Genomic DNA, 19,325 nt, shown 5'->3' on the forward strand with positions numbered 1-19,325 from the left:
GCGCTTGTCCAAAATGTAGGGCGTGTTACAAAATTACCCCCACTGATTTGAACTAGTGGCCCTTTCGGGTCAGGGTTAGAAGGGGGATTTTGTGTGTCGGGATTACGTAGCTGGAGGGAGTTTTCGCGCGCGTTGTACTTTCAGGATAGCAAGGCGCAGGTTGTGAAGGCATGAGTTTTGGGAGCACGATATCCAATTTTTGGGGATAACAAGGGGCAGGTTGAATTTTGGGGACAAGCCTAATGTGTAATAATGTACGTACCAAATCAATTCGCACTTAGCTCAACGAAAAAACAAAAAAATAAAACTATTCACACCACACACAGAGAGAGAGAGTCTTGTCCTGTTTTACTGTACAAATATTATTCAAAGCTATGTATCCATGTTATGTCCAATTAAATTTTTTCGCTGGCTGTATAATGCATGTAGCCTACTCATACCAACATTTTAGTCCATTCCAAATGTCTATACTACCGCTGCAGTTCGAACTAAATTTGAATTCATTTCTCTATTTGAGTAAGAATCTACAATCATGATTGTTGCCAACTAAAACAATCATTCGTGTATTATCTTAACAACACACCACATGATTACTATAGAGATAGATATGAACTACGTGTACTATATGAACTCGAGTTCAAAATTTTGAATACACTTGATGTTGATTCCAAATAATAGTACATTTGATGTACTAACTAGATCTTCATTATCTAATCCATGTTTCATATGTACATTGTGTTTATCACACAAAGTATAGTGGCCCGCCCCCTGCATTATGACAAGTATTTAGCCTTGAGCTGCAAAAGCCACACATTATCACCAATTCAAATAAATGTTCTATATATTATATGTAGTATAACATATTCATAACCACACCATGCGTATCACCATTATATATATTCATGCATGTGTCGGTTTAAAACACTATGATATCTTCTTCAAATATACGAATCCACTTTTATAATGAATTATGATCTATATTCGTCTTTTATACCCACACAATCCTCTTATCTTTGTACCGCTAACTTTCTCTCGTGCATGCACACGCCGCCTCCCTCTCACCCTCCCTCAGCATTCTCTAGCTCCATCGCGCACATTCGTCATTCCACTTCAGGTCGTTTACACATGGTGTGTAGGCCCCCAGCTCCTTCTTTCCGTCACACACCGATCGATATACCTCTCTAGCCAGGTGTGCCTACCACAAACACAAGATTTATCTCTTCTCTTCTCACCGTCCATGCCTCACTCTGCCCGTATTTTCATCAATCTAATACTCGCACACTCCTTCCCCCTAGATATAGTAGGCATCTCGCACCACGTCCTACCTGCATCTCTCTCTCTCTCTCTCCCTCTCCCTCTCTCTCTCTCTCTCTCTCTCTCTCTCTCCTTCTCTCCGGGTCTTATTTGCTTCTAACACATACATGCATGTATACCGATCGATCTCCCTACGTATACCTAGGTTGACTATAACTCCTTTTCCCCATCCATAGATCGATGTACCTCACAACTTATGTATCTCCCTTTCTACGACAAAGGACGACTGATCTTCCTATGTAGTTACGTCTGCTTACCACAGCCATATTGCCCCCCTCATCATTCGTACATGCCTCCTGATCCATCTCTCACACGCACGTGCGCCGACAGGCAGGCATCCCTTCTCTTATTGATATTGCACGCGTGCCCTCTGTCGGTGTCAAAACCGGCGGATCTCGGGTAGGGGCCCCCGATTTGTGTGTCTTAGGCTAATGGTAACAGGAGGCAAGGGACATAATGTTTACCCAGGTTCGGGCCCTCTCGACGGAGGTAAAACCCTACTTCCTACTTGATTGATATTGATGATATGGGTATTACAAGAGTTGATCTACCACGAGATCGTAGAGGCTAAACCCTAGAAGCTATCCTATGATGATTATGATTGTGATCGTCCCTCTAAGGACTAAACCCTCCGGTTTATATAGACATCGGAGGGGGCTAGGGTTTACATGGAGTCGGTTACAAAGAAGGAAATATAATATCCGGATCGCCAAGCTTGTCTTCCACGCAAAGGAGAGTCCCATCCGGACACGGGACGGAGTCTTGAGTCTTGTATCTTCATGCTCCAATAGTCCGGACAAAGTATATAGTCCGGTTGTCCGGATACCCCCTAATATAGGACTCCTCACCTTCCGTTTGTCTAGTAGGCCTCTCCCATCATTTGTGAGAAGCAACTCCACCACCAACCCCTTCGACACTCTAGCTCTGTCTCTCTCCCAACCTTATTCCTCTCCTACACATATGCATGGATGCTGATCGATCTCCCTCAATACATAAGGTAGGTCTCTCTCCTCCTCCACACATATACTAGCCATTCTACCTCAATAGTTAGGTCTCTGCCCCCACCCCCCCACACATCGATAGTCGAACGTTGTAGGTAGGTATGCATGCCGCAGAGACAAACTGCACATGTCCCCTCTCATGTTCGAGTAGGCCAGCCATCCTATATCTTTGACGTGGGCACACACAAATTTGATGGCACTCTTTATTGATCGAGAGAGAGCGCGCGCGCACACACACACACACACTTCATCCCTCTCTTCGATTCTATGGATACCTCATGCCAATGATACCTCCACTCTCCTCATGGATCACACCCTTTATATATATGATATACCCAGGCCTCTGTTTTACACACATTGCATATGTTACATTTTTTGTTTGAAATATCATTGACATATATTCCCTATCTATCTCTCATGCACCCCCCAAAAAAATAAACACACACGAACCCACACACTATCTCTCTCTAGGTTTGTATATCTCTCACACAAACCCACGTAGTTGGTGTATGTACAGGAAGAGAATAGGTGCATATACTCACGCTTGGTTCCCACCCACACCCGCGCGGGTACATGGTGGAGCTCATTTATGTACGAAATGGTAGCCCACGTGCTAATTTGAGCGCGTGTAGCATTTGTTTACCTACAGAGGTTGTATACCACACATGCATGAAACAAAGTTCTACTTGATGCGTTGGCGCATTATTTTTAAATAAATTTATATTTCTCAATGGCACGTACACAGAATATAAAATGATTTTTATGGAGAAAAAGCAGTCCTCTACACTATATACAATGGAGCCTACCTGTCGAGGATATACCCCGCGGTATGACCCGACTGGAGTTGTAAACCGGCTGGGACTTGGTAAACCGGCGGATGTTAAACCGGCGGACAGTTAAGACAGAGAGTCAAGACAGATGGCTAAGACAGACGGTAAACCGGCTGGTGGTAAACCGGCAGGAGTCAAGTCAGATCTTAAACCGACAGACAATGTTAAACCGGCAGACCATGTTAAACCGGCATACCATGTTAAACCGGAATACCATGTTAAACCGGCAGACCATGTCAAACCGACAGACGTTAAGAAGCCCATGAAGGAAAGTCAAAATAGTTTAAGTCTTAGTACGAGATGGACTCTACATGTAACCCGCCCCTTCAACTTATAGGATGGGCAGGGCTCCCCAAAGAGGGACAAGCAAACAATAATCTGTAGGGCTAGACACAATGAAGGAGAGCCGGTTTACGGTGACTCCCTCATGATCATAATGAGTCCTAGCCACAAACATCATGTAGGGTTATTACCGGATGATGTTTCCCGAGGCCCGAAGCTATCTAAATCTTTGTCTTGCGTGTTGCATTTCTTGATTCCGATCAACCCATCTCAAGCTACCACATAGATGCGTTGGCCTCGAGACTAAGTCCTCACACTAAGGACATCTGACGTGATATCTCCACGACAGTTGGCGCCCACCGTGGGGCCAGCGCACGGTGGTGTTGAGTTCTTGGAGGGATCTTTTTGAGGGATCAAGAAGTTCGCATTTTTTCAGATGAAGAATAGTCATCGACGAAGGGTTTATATTGTTTCAATGTCAACCAGTCAAAGCGACAGATATAAGATTGGTCCAAAGTCAGAAGGATTTAGGGTTACGGTTTCTTTGTAGCTACTGTCCGTCGGTTTATTTGACCACTTTTGATCCGCCGAGATGGACTGAAGCTTTTTCTCTGAAGTCAGCATACCACCAGTCCACCGAGCCTGTAAGGATTTTCACAATCAGCGACCGGATCTGATTACTATATTCCAAGCATCTGCCCGATCTGGCATGCTTGCATTACTACTGTACCTATGAGTTTTCAAGCCCGGAGGGTATGAACTAGTTGCTGCTGATCGCTACCTGGGATAAAGATGATGAGGGTTGTGTGTTGTGTGCCGCTGCGACCACGCGATCCGTTGAACCAGATTTATTTTTGCTACACCGTCAACAGAAGCTGGAAGAGAGAAATTTTTTTGTAGCAACACGTCAGCCGCCGCCGGGAACTAGATCGTCTGACGTAGAAACAAAGTACTGTAGAGGGACGTCGGTTATTTGCTACCGTCTCATACGCATCCGACGGTGGCCCGTGGAACCGAGCGAACACAGCGCAACAGTCGGCCCACAAAGCATGATCCAGCCCAATCCAACACACGAGAGAGAGAAGAAAACGACGCAAGAACAGGAAAAAGGGACTGAGGACACAGAAACGGCGTGATATCTGCTCTTTGATCTGTTTCTCAAAAAATAAAATCTGCTCTTTGATCCTGCGCTTACATGCAAATATTCTGTCTCTCTCTTGCGGCCTTCCTCGTCAATAGCTTCTAATGGCATATGCTCACAAATTCATTGGCGGTGGCGGTGTGCGGCTGTCTCCACGGTGGTGATGAACTGGTGAAGAGCCCAGGCCGCTGCCCAGTCCGGATTGTTGCGGACCTAGGCCGATGCCTCGTCCGTCATGGCGAATGCGGTGCAATGGCCAGGTTGGTTTCTCTGGATGACATGTCTGCATTGAAGTGGCGAGCCCGTCTGGTCGCATCTCTCAGCGACACCATCCCGTCCGGTCGCATCCTGCAGCATCAATGCCAGCCGCTACGGCCAGGGGTGGAACTACGTACAACTAGCCGGTGTCACTGGCACCGGGTGCAATAGTGTGTAGGCCATTCAATTGTTTGATATGTAGGCATGTGTTCTTCTATGTGGACACCGGATAATTTTAAGTTTGGATCTGCCCCTGGCTACGGCTCTGAGCCGGAATGAATGCGGCATAGGAAGTGGCCCATTGGTTGAAGAGAAAGCGCGGGGGAGGTGGAAGAGGGTTTTGGGTGGGCCAGGGTTGTTGGACGTGTGTGTGAGCAGTGATCCGAACGCCCCCCGAGCCTCCTAGGTTGCTTCCGGTTTGTAAGAAAAAAAAGTCCGGACAGTTTCGTGGACAGATATAAAAGCGTGTTGGATGGCAAAACACGTCCGGACACTACGGTCCAGACGAACGTGGGTGGTTTGAAACATCTCATGTCTTGTTAAAGCTAAAACATCTCATCTGCTAAACTAAAACTTGACTTTGCTCCAGTATATCGTGCTCAATCGAGCATCACATAGCAGTATCTACGTTTTTTAGCAACAGCAGTATCTACATAGGTTCCCTAGTCTATGTGTTGGGAGTGGCAGTATCTACGCTATTTCTTTTTCCTTTTTTTGAGGGAAACATCTTATACTTAATTTAAAGAAAGTCTGGGATCTCGTCCGCTAATACACTAAGGATACAATCAGGAGGGGAAAGCCTCCAAACCAAAGAAGCACCATCGCCTACAACGACTTTAGCCAACGTATGGGCCGCCCGATTAGCTGTTCGTCTGCGCCACGTGATCTTGCACTCCATCCAGGCCTGCATGAGCTCCTTTATGTCTTCCACAATAGGACCCGCCATTGACAAGTTTCTGGGTGCAGAATTAACCATGCTAATAGCTTCCTTGCAATCCATCTCCACATGAATCCTCTGGATACCAAGCTCCCGCCCAAACAGCAAGGCCCTTCGGCACGCCAGCAGCTCGACTATCTCAGGCTTCGTCTTGTTTGGGCAGAGCTGGGTCAGGGCACCCCAGGATGCACCAGTGTGATCCCGGACAACCACCCCGCCGCCACCATTCCCGAAGCAGAAGAGACCGCGCCATCCACGTTCACCTTGATCCAGTCGATCTCAGGGGGTTCCATTTTTCTGGTGGCAGCGGAGCAGCGGCACGAGCCTTCTTCGACACCACTTCAGCCCATTCATCCATGAACGTGGCCACCGAGGTTGCAACAGCCGATGGGTTTTTGATATGAACCCCATCCCGTGCTTCGTTTCTTGCTAGCCAAAGTCCATACAGCCCCTGCATTATCATCTCCTTCTCCTCCTCCCGAGCCTCTCCCATCCAGTTCCATAGCCACCTTCCAATAGCCTGATTAAAGTCAATGCCCGTCGGCGGATATGGAGCCAGAATGCTGCGCTTCTCAGCCAAGTCCGCCCAGAACTATCGCGAGTGAGGGCAGCTCCAAAAGCGGTGTAGCAATGTCTCCTCCCTTCCGCACGCAGTACAAAAATGTCTGGTTTGATTCGTCAGCGCGGCAGCTCAGACCCACTGGCCAGCCCATTGCGCATAGTTCTCCACATATGAACTTTAACTTTGTTAGGGACATGAGTACTCCACATGGCTAACCAGTTCCTGTGGGAGCTAACAGAAGATGACGAGCCCGGGGATCCAGAAGTAGCCCTCTTCAAGTTCATCGCCTGGTGGTAAGCAGTCCTGACGGAGTAAACACCATCCTTGGTTAAATTCCAGGCAAGGTAATCATCCACTCCCGGGCCACCGATCGGGATCTGTTTGATGTCCGCAACATCGTCAGGCGTGAACATCACCTCAACCTTGGCTTCATTCCAAGCGTCTCCCTCTTCCGAGAGCAAATCAGCCAAGTTCTATTATGAATCACATGCCTCCAATCTCCCTCCGAACCAAAGTGAACAACAAAAATATTGGATCCCATGTCTCTGAATTTCGCCTCCTTATGTAACCCCCAAGCCCGGGGCATGGTTCTCTCCAACACAGATTTCTTCAATGGTTTCAGCAAGCATTCCTTGCCAACAGCCGACCATCTTGACGCTTTAGGAAGCGCTTGATCTGGCTCATCAAAAACAAGCCCGTCAGCTTCCTTGTCGAGGAGAACCATCCCGCCCATCCTTGCTGAGAGGCTTGCTGCCGGGTCGGGAGTCTTGCACTCGGCCGGAGACTTGGAAGTGCCCCGGCTTGCAGAGGCCCCGAGCTTCTTCGTCGGGGTAGCAGCCGCCACTGCCGTTGACGAACCCGGGGCTGCCTGTTTCTCCCTAGCGGCAGTTTCCCCTCCACTCGCCCGCTCCGCCATGGCACCGCCCCTGGTAGAGGATAGCGTCGCCGATCAACGATTAGGGCTGCGCCGTCGCAGACCTAGCCGCCGTCAGAAGCACGCCACCCCCGGCAGAAAACCCTAACCCTAGGGCTGGAGCACGATCGCCTCGCGTTCGCCCCCAACCGCCTTAGCGCTTTCGCTGTGGTGGACCCTCCAACCCTTATATTCCGGCCCTTACGTTAACGTGCACCGCCATTTCTTTTTCCTGAGGTGAATGGGCTGTTCATGGTGGGATTTCGCTCGTGGGCTGCAAGGCCTTTGAACGTCGAGCGCTGTCTTGGTCAGTTCCACCAGCCACCGTAGGATCTGCAAGGGATGGTAGGAAATGATCGACATCCCTCTGCAGTACTTCTACCTACGTCAGACGATCTGGTTCCCGCCGCCGCCGGTCACTACAAACCCTGTCTCCGTTTTGGGATAGGATGAAAAAACTAGGCATAACTCAGCTGCGACGAGTCAAACAACAAGCATTTAGATCGAGGCCTGCCAATCAAATCACCGGGTGTCTACGAACAAGGAAATCCATGTCAATCCACGAGTGCTACTCTGATTAGTGCATAAAAAGGGTGGAGTGGTCCAAGCCATCTACGACCCGGAGAAGTTACCGCCACAAACCGGGATTCTGCGATGGCAACTTCACATCGCGAGCTGCTCCGGCCGGTTTACACCGCCTTGGCGGGTCACTCCCGACGCCTCATACTGTTTCCGCTACAGCAGTCAGCTCCGCCTCATCTTCAGCCACGAGGCGCCCGCAACCGAGGCTGCATCTCGCTCCGGCTAGGGCCTCCCATGTCTGCTGCAAGCCGCCGTCGCCGGCCTCTGACTCTGCTCGCCTCCAACCCGTCATCTCGGCTGCTGTTGCACTCTGGGCTGCTCATGTCAAACCGCCTTGACTGCTCCAACCCGCCGGCTTCAGCTGCGCCTCCAACCTGTCGGTCTACGGTCCTCCGAGTCACTACGTCCGTGGTCCTGTTAAGCCGCCGAGCTGGTTCGGTTCTGGACCGGCTGCCTGCTTCACCACCTTCGCGAGCAATGTGACGGGTCGCCGTTTTCCACCTCTGCTGCCTCACCCCGCCAGTCAAACACCGTTTCAAGGGCCGCTGCTGGCTTGCTCCCCTGATTCAAACCGCCGCCGGCTTGTCCCTCCAGTTCGCCTTCGCCGCTCTGCGTTGCTGCTGCTAAACCGCCGCCAGCTTGTCCCTCCACTTCGCCTCCGCCGCTCCGCGTTGCTGCTGTTGAACCGCCGCCGAGATGAGCAACCACATCAAGTCAAGCTGTGGCCGGGTCAATGAGTGACGGGTTGAGATCGGGGCGACCGTCCTCAAACCGGATTCTACCTTCGGCGGGGCGCGCGTGTCAGGACCAAAGGGGATGGATCATACTGACACGAGTATTAAGATGGAATTTGACGGAGTAAATTGGCAGATCTCGGTTGTATGTTGAACTATGAGAGGACCTGGAGTATTTAGGGTTCTAGCCTGTCATAGCAAATGGGGAAAAATCATGGTTCTCTCCGTCCACAGCCCGGCTGGTTATAAGCAGGGTTTAACCACTAGCTGTAAAGTAACGGACATAGCGGTAAAGTAACTGAAACGCTACAGTGTTACAGTAACGGTCATCAGACGATGGAGATGCGAAGTAGACTACTGAGTCATCGTCGCTGTCTGTTGCTGCCGAAGCGGTATTGTCTGAATCGCTACATCTAGATAACTGAAGAATGCAGGTGTTAACTGAACTTCAACCTTCAGTCCTGACAGTGCCCCCTTGTAAGCTTCGACGTGTCCTCACGGCGCTTGAGCTGCCTTGCGCCAGGTCTCAGTCGTGACCTTGAAGAAGTCAGGAAAGGTGTACTTAATGAAGTCTACATCCTCTTAGGTAGCTTCATTCTCCGAAAGATTTTGCCATTGTATTAACCATTGCACCACCGGCGTATTATGCCTAGGAAACTGTCTGACTTGTAGAACTTCTGTTGGTCCCGTTTTGATGGCCCCATCTGGATTGACCATTGGAAGGTTCTCACTAGGGATGGAAGTTGGACCAATGTGCTTTTTTAATTGGCTCACATGAAAAACCAGGTGAATTTTCACATGATCTAGAAACTGGAGTTTGTAAGCAGAATTGCCTATCCTTTGCACAATCACAAATGGACCATAATACTTGTGTTGCAATTTCAAAGCTCCCTTGAACCCAAAAGCTGCCAATCGATATGGTGCCATCTTGAGATACACCATATCCCCTACCTCAAATACTCTTTCCTTTCTTTTGAGATCTGCATATTTCTTCATTCTGTTCTGAGCTTGCTACAAGTTTACTTTGAGTTGCTCCAACATTTGCTGTTTGGCAGCTAGGAAGTGATGAGCTTCTTCTTCTTCTGGTCCAGGAACAGCCAACTCAGAGATCATGGGAGGAACAAATCCATAGAGAGCCTGAAATGGTGACATTTTAATAGCAGTATGGTAAGTGGTGTTATACCAATATTCAGCCAAGGATAACCATGAACACCATTTTTTTGGTTCTGAGCTGGTCATGCATCTTAGATAGGTTTCAACACACTGATTCACTCTTTCTGTCTGACCATCTGTTTGTGGATGGTAAGCTCTGCTGTATCTCAATTCACTTTTCCAAGCTAAGAAAATATCCTTCCATAGTTTACTAGTGAATTACCTGTCTCTATCTGAAATGATTAGTTTAGGAGGGCCATGGAGTTTCAACACATTATCCACAAAAGCTTGTGCCACACTAAGGACAGTGTATGGGTGTGAGAGGGGAATAAAATGAGCATACTTTGTAAACCTGTCTACCACCACTAAAATCACTTCATTTCCACTAGAATTTGGCAATCCCTCAATAAAGTCCATGGAAATATGTTGCCAAGCCATGTCAGCAATGGGGATGGGGTCTAATAACCCAGGCTGCAAACAATTTTCATGCTTTGCCCTTTGGCATATCGGACAGGCAGCCACAAATGTTTCCACTGTTGTTTTTAGCCCTAGCCAGTAGAAAATGGTTTTAACCCTGTGATAAGTTGCTCTTGTGCCAGAATGGCCACCCACTGGAGAGCTGTGTAAGGCAGTTAGCAACCTTGTTCTGAGGGCAGGATCATTTCCCACTAGAATTCTTCCTTTGTACCTGATCACCCTAGCTGTTACTTGGTGGTCTGCAATTGTGTGGCTTGGATGCAACAATAGCTTCTCTAATAACTGTTTAGTCTCAGGGTCTTGTTGGTAGCTTTGTACTACTTCTTCTTCCCATACAGGAGTTACAGTTGACAATGTCATGAAAGTTGGAAGGGCTCTTGAAAGGGCATCAGCAACTTTATTCAGAACACCCTTTTTATATTGAATTTGGAAATTGAATTCTAACAATTTCATCATCAGCTTATGTTGCACTCCCTTAGTAATCTTTTGATCTGTGATGAACTTAAATGACTGTTGATCTGTTTTGATTACTAATTCTCTGCCCAGTAAATAGTGCCTCCATCTTTTAAGAGCGTCTAAAATGGCTAGTGTTTCTTTTTCATATGTTGACATAGCAACATTCCTAGGGCAGAGGGCAGCACTATAAAATGCTATGGGTCTTCCCTATTGCATTAAAACTGCTCCAATTCCTTTGCCTGAAGCATCAGTTTCAAGGACAAATGGCATGGAAAAATTTGGGAGAGCTAGCACTGGTTCAGTAATTAAGGCTTGTTGTAGCTGTGCAAATGCTTTATCATGACTTGGTGTCCAGGAGAACTGTTCTTTCTTCAAGAGATCATGTAATGGCCTGCAAATGATCCCATATCCTCTTATAAACCTTCTGTAATATCCTGCTAAACCCAGAAAACTTCTTAGCTTGGTCACACTATTTGGGGTGGGCCAATCAGCAATAGCTTGTATCTTTTCGGGATCTGTTGCAACTCCTTCTGCAGATATGACATGGCCAAGATATTCCACTTGTTGAACAACAAATACACACTTAGATTGTTTTGCACACATTTCATTTTCTCTCAAAATTTGCAAGACTGTTTGGATATGTTCCATGTGCTCCTTAAGTGTTTTGCTGTAAATCAGAATATCATCAAAGAAGACTAGCACAAATTTTCTGAGATGAGGTCCAAAGATCTTGTTCATTACTGCTTGGAATGTGCCTGGAGCATTAGAGAGACCAAAGGCATAACTATATACTCAAAATGGCCCAAAAATGTCCTAAAAGCAGTTTTGTGCACATCATCAGGATGCATTCTTATCTGATGGTACCCATCCCTCAAATCAATTTTGGAAAAATATTTGGTTCCATGTAATTCATCCAACAAATCCTCTATAACTGGTATAGGAAATTTGTTTTTAATGATTGCAGCATTAAGCTTCCTAAAATCAGTGCAAAGTCTCATGGATCCATCTTTCTTCTTTACCAAAATAACAGGAGCTGCATAAGGGCTCTGGCTGTGCCTGATGAAATGAGCAGCTAGTAACTTCTTGATTTGTTCTTCGATTTCCTGTTTTTGGTGTTGAGGAACTCTATAGGGCCTAGCATGAGGTGGGTCTGTTCCAGGTTTTAATTGAATAGTGTGATCACTTTCCCTGTGAGGAGGCAAAGCAGAGGGCTCTTCAAAGAGATCAACATATTTCATTAGCAGCTTCTGGAGTTGTGGTGGGGTTTTAAATCCTTCAGGAGCTTCAAGTACAATATTGTGCATTTGTAGTAGAAAACCTTCTGCTCCTTTACTCAGTAACTTAGATGCTGTTTTTGCTGGCACTTCTTGTGCACTTTCTGTGTTACTGAAAATAGCAATGGACACTGTTTGCTTGCCCTCTGCAGTGAAGTTGAAAGTGTTTGCTGGTACATCAAATGACATTGGATTGACTAATGAGAACCAGTCATAACCCAATATCAGATCATGGCTAGGCAGAGGTAAAACTCTGAAGTTATGGGATAGCCTGAGCTTTGCTATTAGGAATTCACAATGAGGTGCTACAGCAGAAGAGATCAATTGTCCACCACCAGGTACTGCAATAGCTCTAGGTTTGACAGGTAGGAGCTGACAACCACACTTCACAACAAATTCTTGGCTCATGAAGGAAGTGGTACTACCAGAATCCAACAGGGCTACCGCTCTTTTTCCATTAATGTACACAATGACTGTTGGGGTTGGGACAGCTAACTCTTGCCCTAGTGCATAGGTAGAAATGAACATTGCTTGTTCTTCTTCTTCTTCAACTATTTCATCCTGTTCTGGAGTTGTTTGTTCCTCAGCACTGTCAGTTTGTTCTATTGTTTCTTGTTGCATTAATGGATATTAGAAATTAGTTTGCATTTGTGCCCATGGATCCATTTATCACCACATCTCCAACATTCCCCAGGTTTTCTGAATTTCTGGTTACCCACAACATTTGTCTCAGGTGGTTTGAAAGGAACTGCCTGTTGCTGTGGAGGAGCAGGAGCTACTTTGTTTGACCCAACATACTGTGGTTTGTGTGGCCTGATCTGGAATTTAATTCCTTCTCTGAGTCCATTGACATAGCACCTCACAAACAAAAGTTCACTTAGCTCTGGATTTTCCTCCTGAAATTCTGCCATCAAGTTCTCAAATGTTTTAGTATACACAGTTACTGAATTGTTGCCTTGCTTCAAATTGTTGAACTTTTCAGTTAGGTCATAAGATCCCTGCTCTGGAAATCTTTTAACTATTTCTGCTCCAAATTCTGTCCAAGACAATCTCTTTTTTAGCAGGCCAGATCTCCTAAGCCACACATCAGCTTCATCCATAATGTACATCTGAGCTAGAGAGACTTTGTATTCTTCAGGTGCCCCTGACATCTGAAAATATTTGTTACATTGCCTTATCCACCCTACTGGATCCTCACCATTGAACTTTGGAAAGTCCAATTTAGGTCCTTTAGTAATGGATTTCATGAACTAGGCCTGCATGTCTTGTCCATATGTTCTATAGTACCCCTGCCAGAGTTGTCTCTCCCTGTTTTGCTGAAAGTGCTGATTGAAAACTGGTGTTTGTTCTCTTTGCCTGGCAGTGACTGGTGTTCCAATGGCACTCTGAGGCTCTTGTCTGCCCTGGTGTGCATAACCTGGAGGGACAGTAGGTCTTGTTGTTCTGATGGGTGGCAAGTTTTGGGACTGCAACTCCTCTAGTTGCTTGGGTTTTTCCTTTTCAGCTGCCAACTGCTTCCTCAACTGTTCGATTCTGTTGTCTTGATCTAGTGGTTGTTCCTGATGCAGAGTAGGTGATTTGACCACTTGACTGGAACTGGGAGTTTGTGTGTCAGCTGGAGTAGATGTCCCTGGTTGAACTATGCTCTTGAGCACTGTACTGATCACTGACAACTGCTTTCCCAAGTCGATGACAGCCTGCTCTACACTCCCCACTTGCAGAGATATTTCGCCTTGCTTGTTGCTGATGGACTGAACATCACTCTGAAGTTTTGCCACTTCTGCATGAATCAAAGAATTGTCCTTCTGGAGAACACTGAAATCATCACGTATGGAGAGTACTTCTTGCAGATCTGCATCATCAATTGTTTTGGTGTGTCCCATCGCCTTGATCGGAGGTGAGGGTGAGGAATTTTACTACTGGCTCGCCAGAAACCCGCCCCTGACCTCAGATCCTTCCGCCGCCACGCTCCGCGCCTCCTTGGCACACGGATCGGTGCTCGAGCGCGGAATTTTACGGATCAAGCAAGGCGCTTGAACAACCGCCTCTGCTCTACCGATCTGTGCCCAAATAAGCACCGCCGCCAACGCCACAGCACCGCCGCCAGCTACTTCATCCCCTCCGTCGACGTCTCTCTGGTTGTCGAGAAGGGTGGGGAAAGGGTGGGAATCACGGATCTGAGATTGGAAAGAAGAAAAAATTGCTCCAAGGAACGATGGCTCTGTATACCAATTTGTCAGGACCAAAGGGGATGGATCATACTGACACGAGTATTAAGACGGAATTTGGCGGAGTAAATTGGAAGATCTCGGTTGTATATTGAACTATGAGAGGACCTGGAGTATTTCGGGTTCTAGCCCGTCATAGCAAATGGGGAAAAATCATGGTTCTCGCCAGCCACAGCCCGGCTGTTTATAAGCAGGGTTTAACCACTAGCTGTAAAGTAACGGACATAGCGGTAAAGTAACTGAAACGCTACAGTGTTACAGTAACGGTCATCAGACGGTGGAGATGCGAAGTAGACTACTGAGTCATCGTCGCTGTCTGTTGCTGCCGAAGCGGTATTGTCTGAATCGCTACAGCTAGATAACTGAAGAATGCAGGTGTTAACTGAACTTCGACCTTCAGTCCTGACAGCGCGTCCGAGTGACCCTCTGTTCCGAGTCACTGCAGGTCCGCAACCTTGGGCCGGCCGTGTCTTCGCAGTTGCTCTGTGCCCTCCCTCGTCCCTGCCGATTCCCAATCTGCAGCTTTGGGCCGGCCTGCTTGTGTCGCAAACCGCCTCCGCCGGCCTCGCTCTACTATCGCGGGCCTGCAGTAGCCACCGCTTCGCCCCGCCTCTGCTGCCACCTCCACCGGTCGCGCCTCGCTTTTTCTGCCGTGGTGGTCAAGCCGCCAAATGGCTGAGTCGCCGCTCAAGAACCGCCTTCGCGTCACACCAGCCGCCATGGCCTCGCCTTCATCGCTCCGAGTCGCCACCGGCTGGCGGGTCGCCTGACTCCGACTCCGACTCCGCCTCGCTACCGTGTGCTCGCTGAGGAAAGATGTTTTGGTTCCGGCAAGCCACGCAATTGCAAGATGTTTCAAAACAATTTCTGTTGTTTGTTGGAGGATCCAATGATGCAAGCACTGGTTCAGCAGCAGAAAGACTTGTTGGAGTGTGCGTCAACCAATTGTGACAAGGAGTATATTGGAGTTTCTGCATGCTGTTGGTGGCAGCCCAACTGAGCAGTTTAAACCTGATATGTTATTGGATCTCATGTGTTTTCTGAGGACAAGAAAATCAGGAGATGAGCTCGCTTCAGTTGCAGGGCGTCTAAATATTGGCACTAGAAAGGTTTATAATCAGAATAAACACATATCTGTTGTAAAGCTCCCGCTAGTGTTTACTTCGCTTGGAAATATACTGGCAAGTAAATTTGAAGAAGCCCGGAGCTGCCCTACATGATCTGTTCTACAAAATGAGGGCAGACAGATTCAAACTGGGATCATTTATTTACTGCGAGGAGCTGCTGGCTAGTACACCACTTAACAACAAAAATGGGGTTTGACGGAAAAACTCTCATTGGAGACCAAGGAGCACTAGTACAGGCTCGTTTCCAGCTTCTCAAAAACACCAAGGCCTTCTACAATACTAGCCAGACTAGTACTACTAATGGAAGAAACAGTGCAAATGTGAAACTACTATACGTGAAGGCATCTGCACATAGCCAATGGGTGCCAGTACTACTTCAAATCAGTATACATGAACATCTGCTTCGTCAGCCACACGTTGGAACAGGCAATTCAGCAAATGACGAAATACTCCCTTGTCCGGAGTTGTACACTGTTCAAAGTCAGTAGACATTATTTTTCTGTGAGGCCATAGTGGATAATGGAGAAAACTGCGACAGATGACGTTTATGGCAGAAGTGCTAGTACTCCATGAGGTTTTTTTTTCACCAGAGTACCATATGAGCAGAAACATCACATCAAGTGCCATCTGCGTGAAACGTCTCCGCGGATCATCTGTCGTCCAACAAATCAGGACCATTATTCCTTAAAAAAAATCGGGCTATGGTATTGTCTGCGAGAAGAGGAATGGTGTGCTACCTGGAATTGGTCAATCAAGTTGACTGACTCGCTACTAGCTAGCTTTGGAAGATGGATCAACCACGGCTTCCTGAGCCGCCCGTGGACGGCGCCTCTCTGACCTACGTAAGGATAAAAAAGAAGGGGGAAAGGCAGCCGTCCGCGTTCATCTGACAAATAAATACCAGGCGCTATCCTTTCTATATATTTTATCAGTACATTTTTATTCCTCTGAGCATCATTACACGGCCCTATTGGTGTTTTTCTATATACAGGTAAAGCACGCACTGGCAACGTTCTACAAACGGCATTTTCCTCCGAGTCACATTACCTGATGAACGGATGGCCAGTTCACGCGTCCGCACCGGTTTACAACGTGGATGGCAACTTGCCCGTCCGCACCGGTCTATAATATCGCGGCCGACTCATCTGTCTACTCCTACGGCGGACTCACCCATGATTGATTTCCGGTTCACCATGGTGATCATCAACTCCACGGTGGATAACCCCTGCCATGATATATCAGGTGAAATCCATCCAATATATTTAAAATTACAATATTGCTTTCTTTAAATGAGAAATTACTCCGGCTTGCAAAGTTGTCTAATGCAGGACCCTAAACCGCCATATTGGTGCAAATTTAAAGGCCGTCAGAAAATTTTCGGCTTAAAAAAAGGGATTCCGGTTTAAAATCCGGTTCAAGGGGAAGCTGTCTCCCACAAAGCTTTGAAGCTCTCAATATCTGGTTTAAGAATTTCCGGTTCAAAAGAATAATCCCTCGCGAGTTCGAGTTCTCAGGAAAAGTTAAAGGGACCAAAGAGAGTTTGTTGCACAACACAGCTCAAACATAGGTGCCCCTTGAGCACAACTCACAATATCATTTGGGGGCTTCCTGTTCAAACAAAGGTGTATTCACCAAAGAGAACATAGCATTACTACCCTCTTGATTCCGGCTATCAAGCCAATCTTATCATAAGAGCACAGCTCTGGTTACTTCGGTAATCCAGCTATCAAGCCAATATTATCATAATGGGCCAAAGAGAGTCTGCTACACAACACAGCTCAAACATGGGTATCCCTTGAGCACAACTCACAGTATCACTTGGGGGCTATGTTCGAACCATAGTCCCACCTCTTTATAGGCATAAGGGCCACCAAGGAAATCATTTGGGGGCTTGGTCGTGTCTGAACCATAGTCACACCTCTTGGTAGGCATAAGGGCCACCAAGGAAATCATTTGGGGGCTTGGTCGTGCCCGAACCATAGCTACACCTCTTGATGGGCATAAGGGCCACCAGGGAAATCACTTGGGGGCTATGGGTTCGAACTATAACTACACCTCTTGATAGGCATAAGGGCACCAGGGAAATCACTTGGGGGCTTGGTCATATTCGAACCATAGCTACACCTCTTGATCGGTGCAATGCCACAATTATGACTACTTGGGGGTTCTGGTCGTATCCGAACCATAACTTAAACCCTCTTGATCATACACATACATCATCATATATTGCATCATCATTACATCATCATAACTTGTATCATACGTCCACGGATATACCGGTTTATATGGTAGGAATCGGTTTTCAAACCAGATTATTCAAATCTTTAATAGCCAACACGGCTGGATTTTTATTATGGTTATCAATAACCAGTATTATGATTAAGGTTTTCAGAGTCGCTTTAGCGCAATGGCTATCATATTATCAATGGATATGATTTGTTATACAATTGAAGGAATAGTCCCGAGTCGCTGCAGGTTTACAACCCGACACTCGGGGGCTACATTATTCAAATTAAGGTTACATCAAATATGCAAGTCTCATGTCGCTGCAAGCATGCACCATGACACTTGGGGGCTAATGCAAAGTCATTTTTTGATCATCTTATTGAACACCCGACTCATCATATCATAATGAGCCGGTCCTTGGGGGCTACCAATTGCTCCTGTTAACAATTCAAGGTACAAAGCTTTTTATCCATTATATTGAAGGGTCCACTTCTCAGTTGTAAAGCACAAGGCTCTTAACCTTGTGGACATGGATTCAAGCCCCATGATGGGGGTTACATCATATGACGTTATTTTCATTGAAGTATATATCAAGTCCCAGCTCAATATTATCTTACTGAGCCGGCCCTTGGGGGCTACACATTGCTGTTCAAAGTTTACATGATTATATTTACAAAGTCCCTACTCATTATTGCATAATGACCCGGCCCTTGGGGGCTACACTAGTTGAAGTTTTTATGAGCATCAAGCAATTACAAGTCCCAGGATGCTGCAAGCATAACAACCCGACACTTGGGGGCTACATATGTGGAATACTCAATTCTAACTGGTGATTGAGATGAACAACCTAGATTACTTCAAGCTTTTCACATTCATATTGAAGCAAATCTTAAGCTATTACTACTTTACCTTCTTAAGACTTGAGGGCTACAAGTGATAGGCATATAAGAGGTATATTTTCAAAAGCTGGTATTAACAAACACTTATGATCCGGTGCCATCAATATTTGTAAACCGGCAAAGTTCTACATTCTTAAACCGGCAAGTTCTACATTCTTAAACCGTCTAAAGATCAGATGAGTATTTCAAAGACCAACATTTTTGTTAAGCATTGGGAGCTGAGTCAAAGAAGTTATTCTTCACAATATTTCTCTGTGACAAACCAATGTCAGCAAATTGATTATGAAGCTGGCCTATTGACCCGAATTTTCTAGAAGGAAATGACAAGGATTTAAAGATGCTCAGGTTCAGTTTAACATGGATAAATCCAAATTAAATTGGGGGCTAATGTCGGGGATATACCCCCCGGTATGACCCAAATGGAGTTGTAAACCGGCTGGGACTTGGTAAATCGGCGGATGTTAAACCGGCGGAGAGTTAAGACAGAGAGTCAAGACAGATGGCTAAGACAGACGGTAAACCGGCTGGTGGTAAACCGGCAGGAGTCAAGTCAGATGTTAAATCGGCAGACAATGTTAAACCGACAGACCATGTTAAACCGGCAGACCATGTTAAACCGGCATACCATGTTAAACCGACAGACCATGTTAAACCGGCAGACGTTAAGAAGCCCATGAAGGGAAGTCAAAATAGTTTAAGTCTTAGTCCGAGATGGACTCTACATGTAACTCGCCCCTTCAACTTATATAAGGAGGGGCAGGGCTCCCCAAAGAGGGACAAGCAAACAATAATCTCTAGGGCTAGACACAATGAAGGAGAGTCGGTTTACGGCGACGCCCTCATGATCATAATGAGACCTAGCCACAAACAGCATGTAGGGTTATTACCGGATGATGTTTCCCGGGGCCCGAAGGTGTCTAAATCTTTGTCTT

The sequence above is a fragment of the Triticum aestivum genome, chromosome 6B (genome assembly GCF_018294505.1).
Source record: "Triticum aestivum cultivar Chinese Spring chromosome 6B, IWGSC CS RefSeq v2.1, whole genome shotgun sequence".
Classification (NCBI taxonomy): Eukaryota; Viridiplantae; Streptophyta; class Magnoliopsida; order Poales; family Poaceae; genus Triticum; species Triticum aestivum.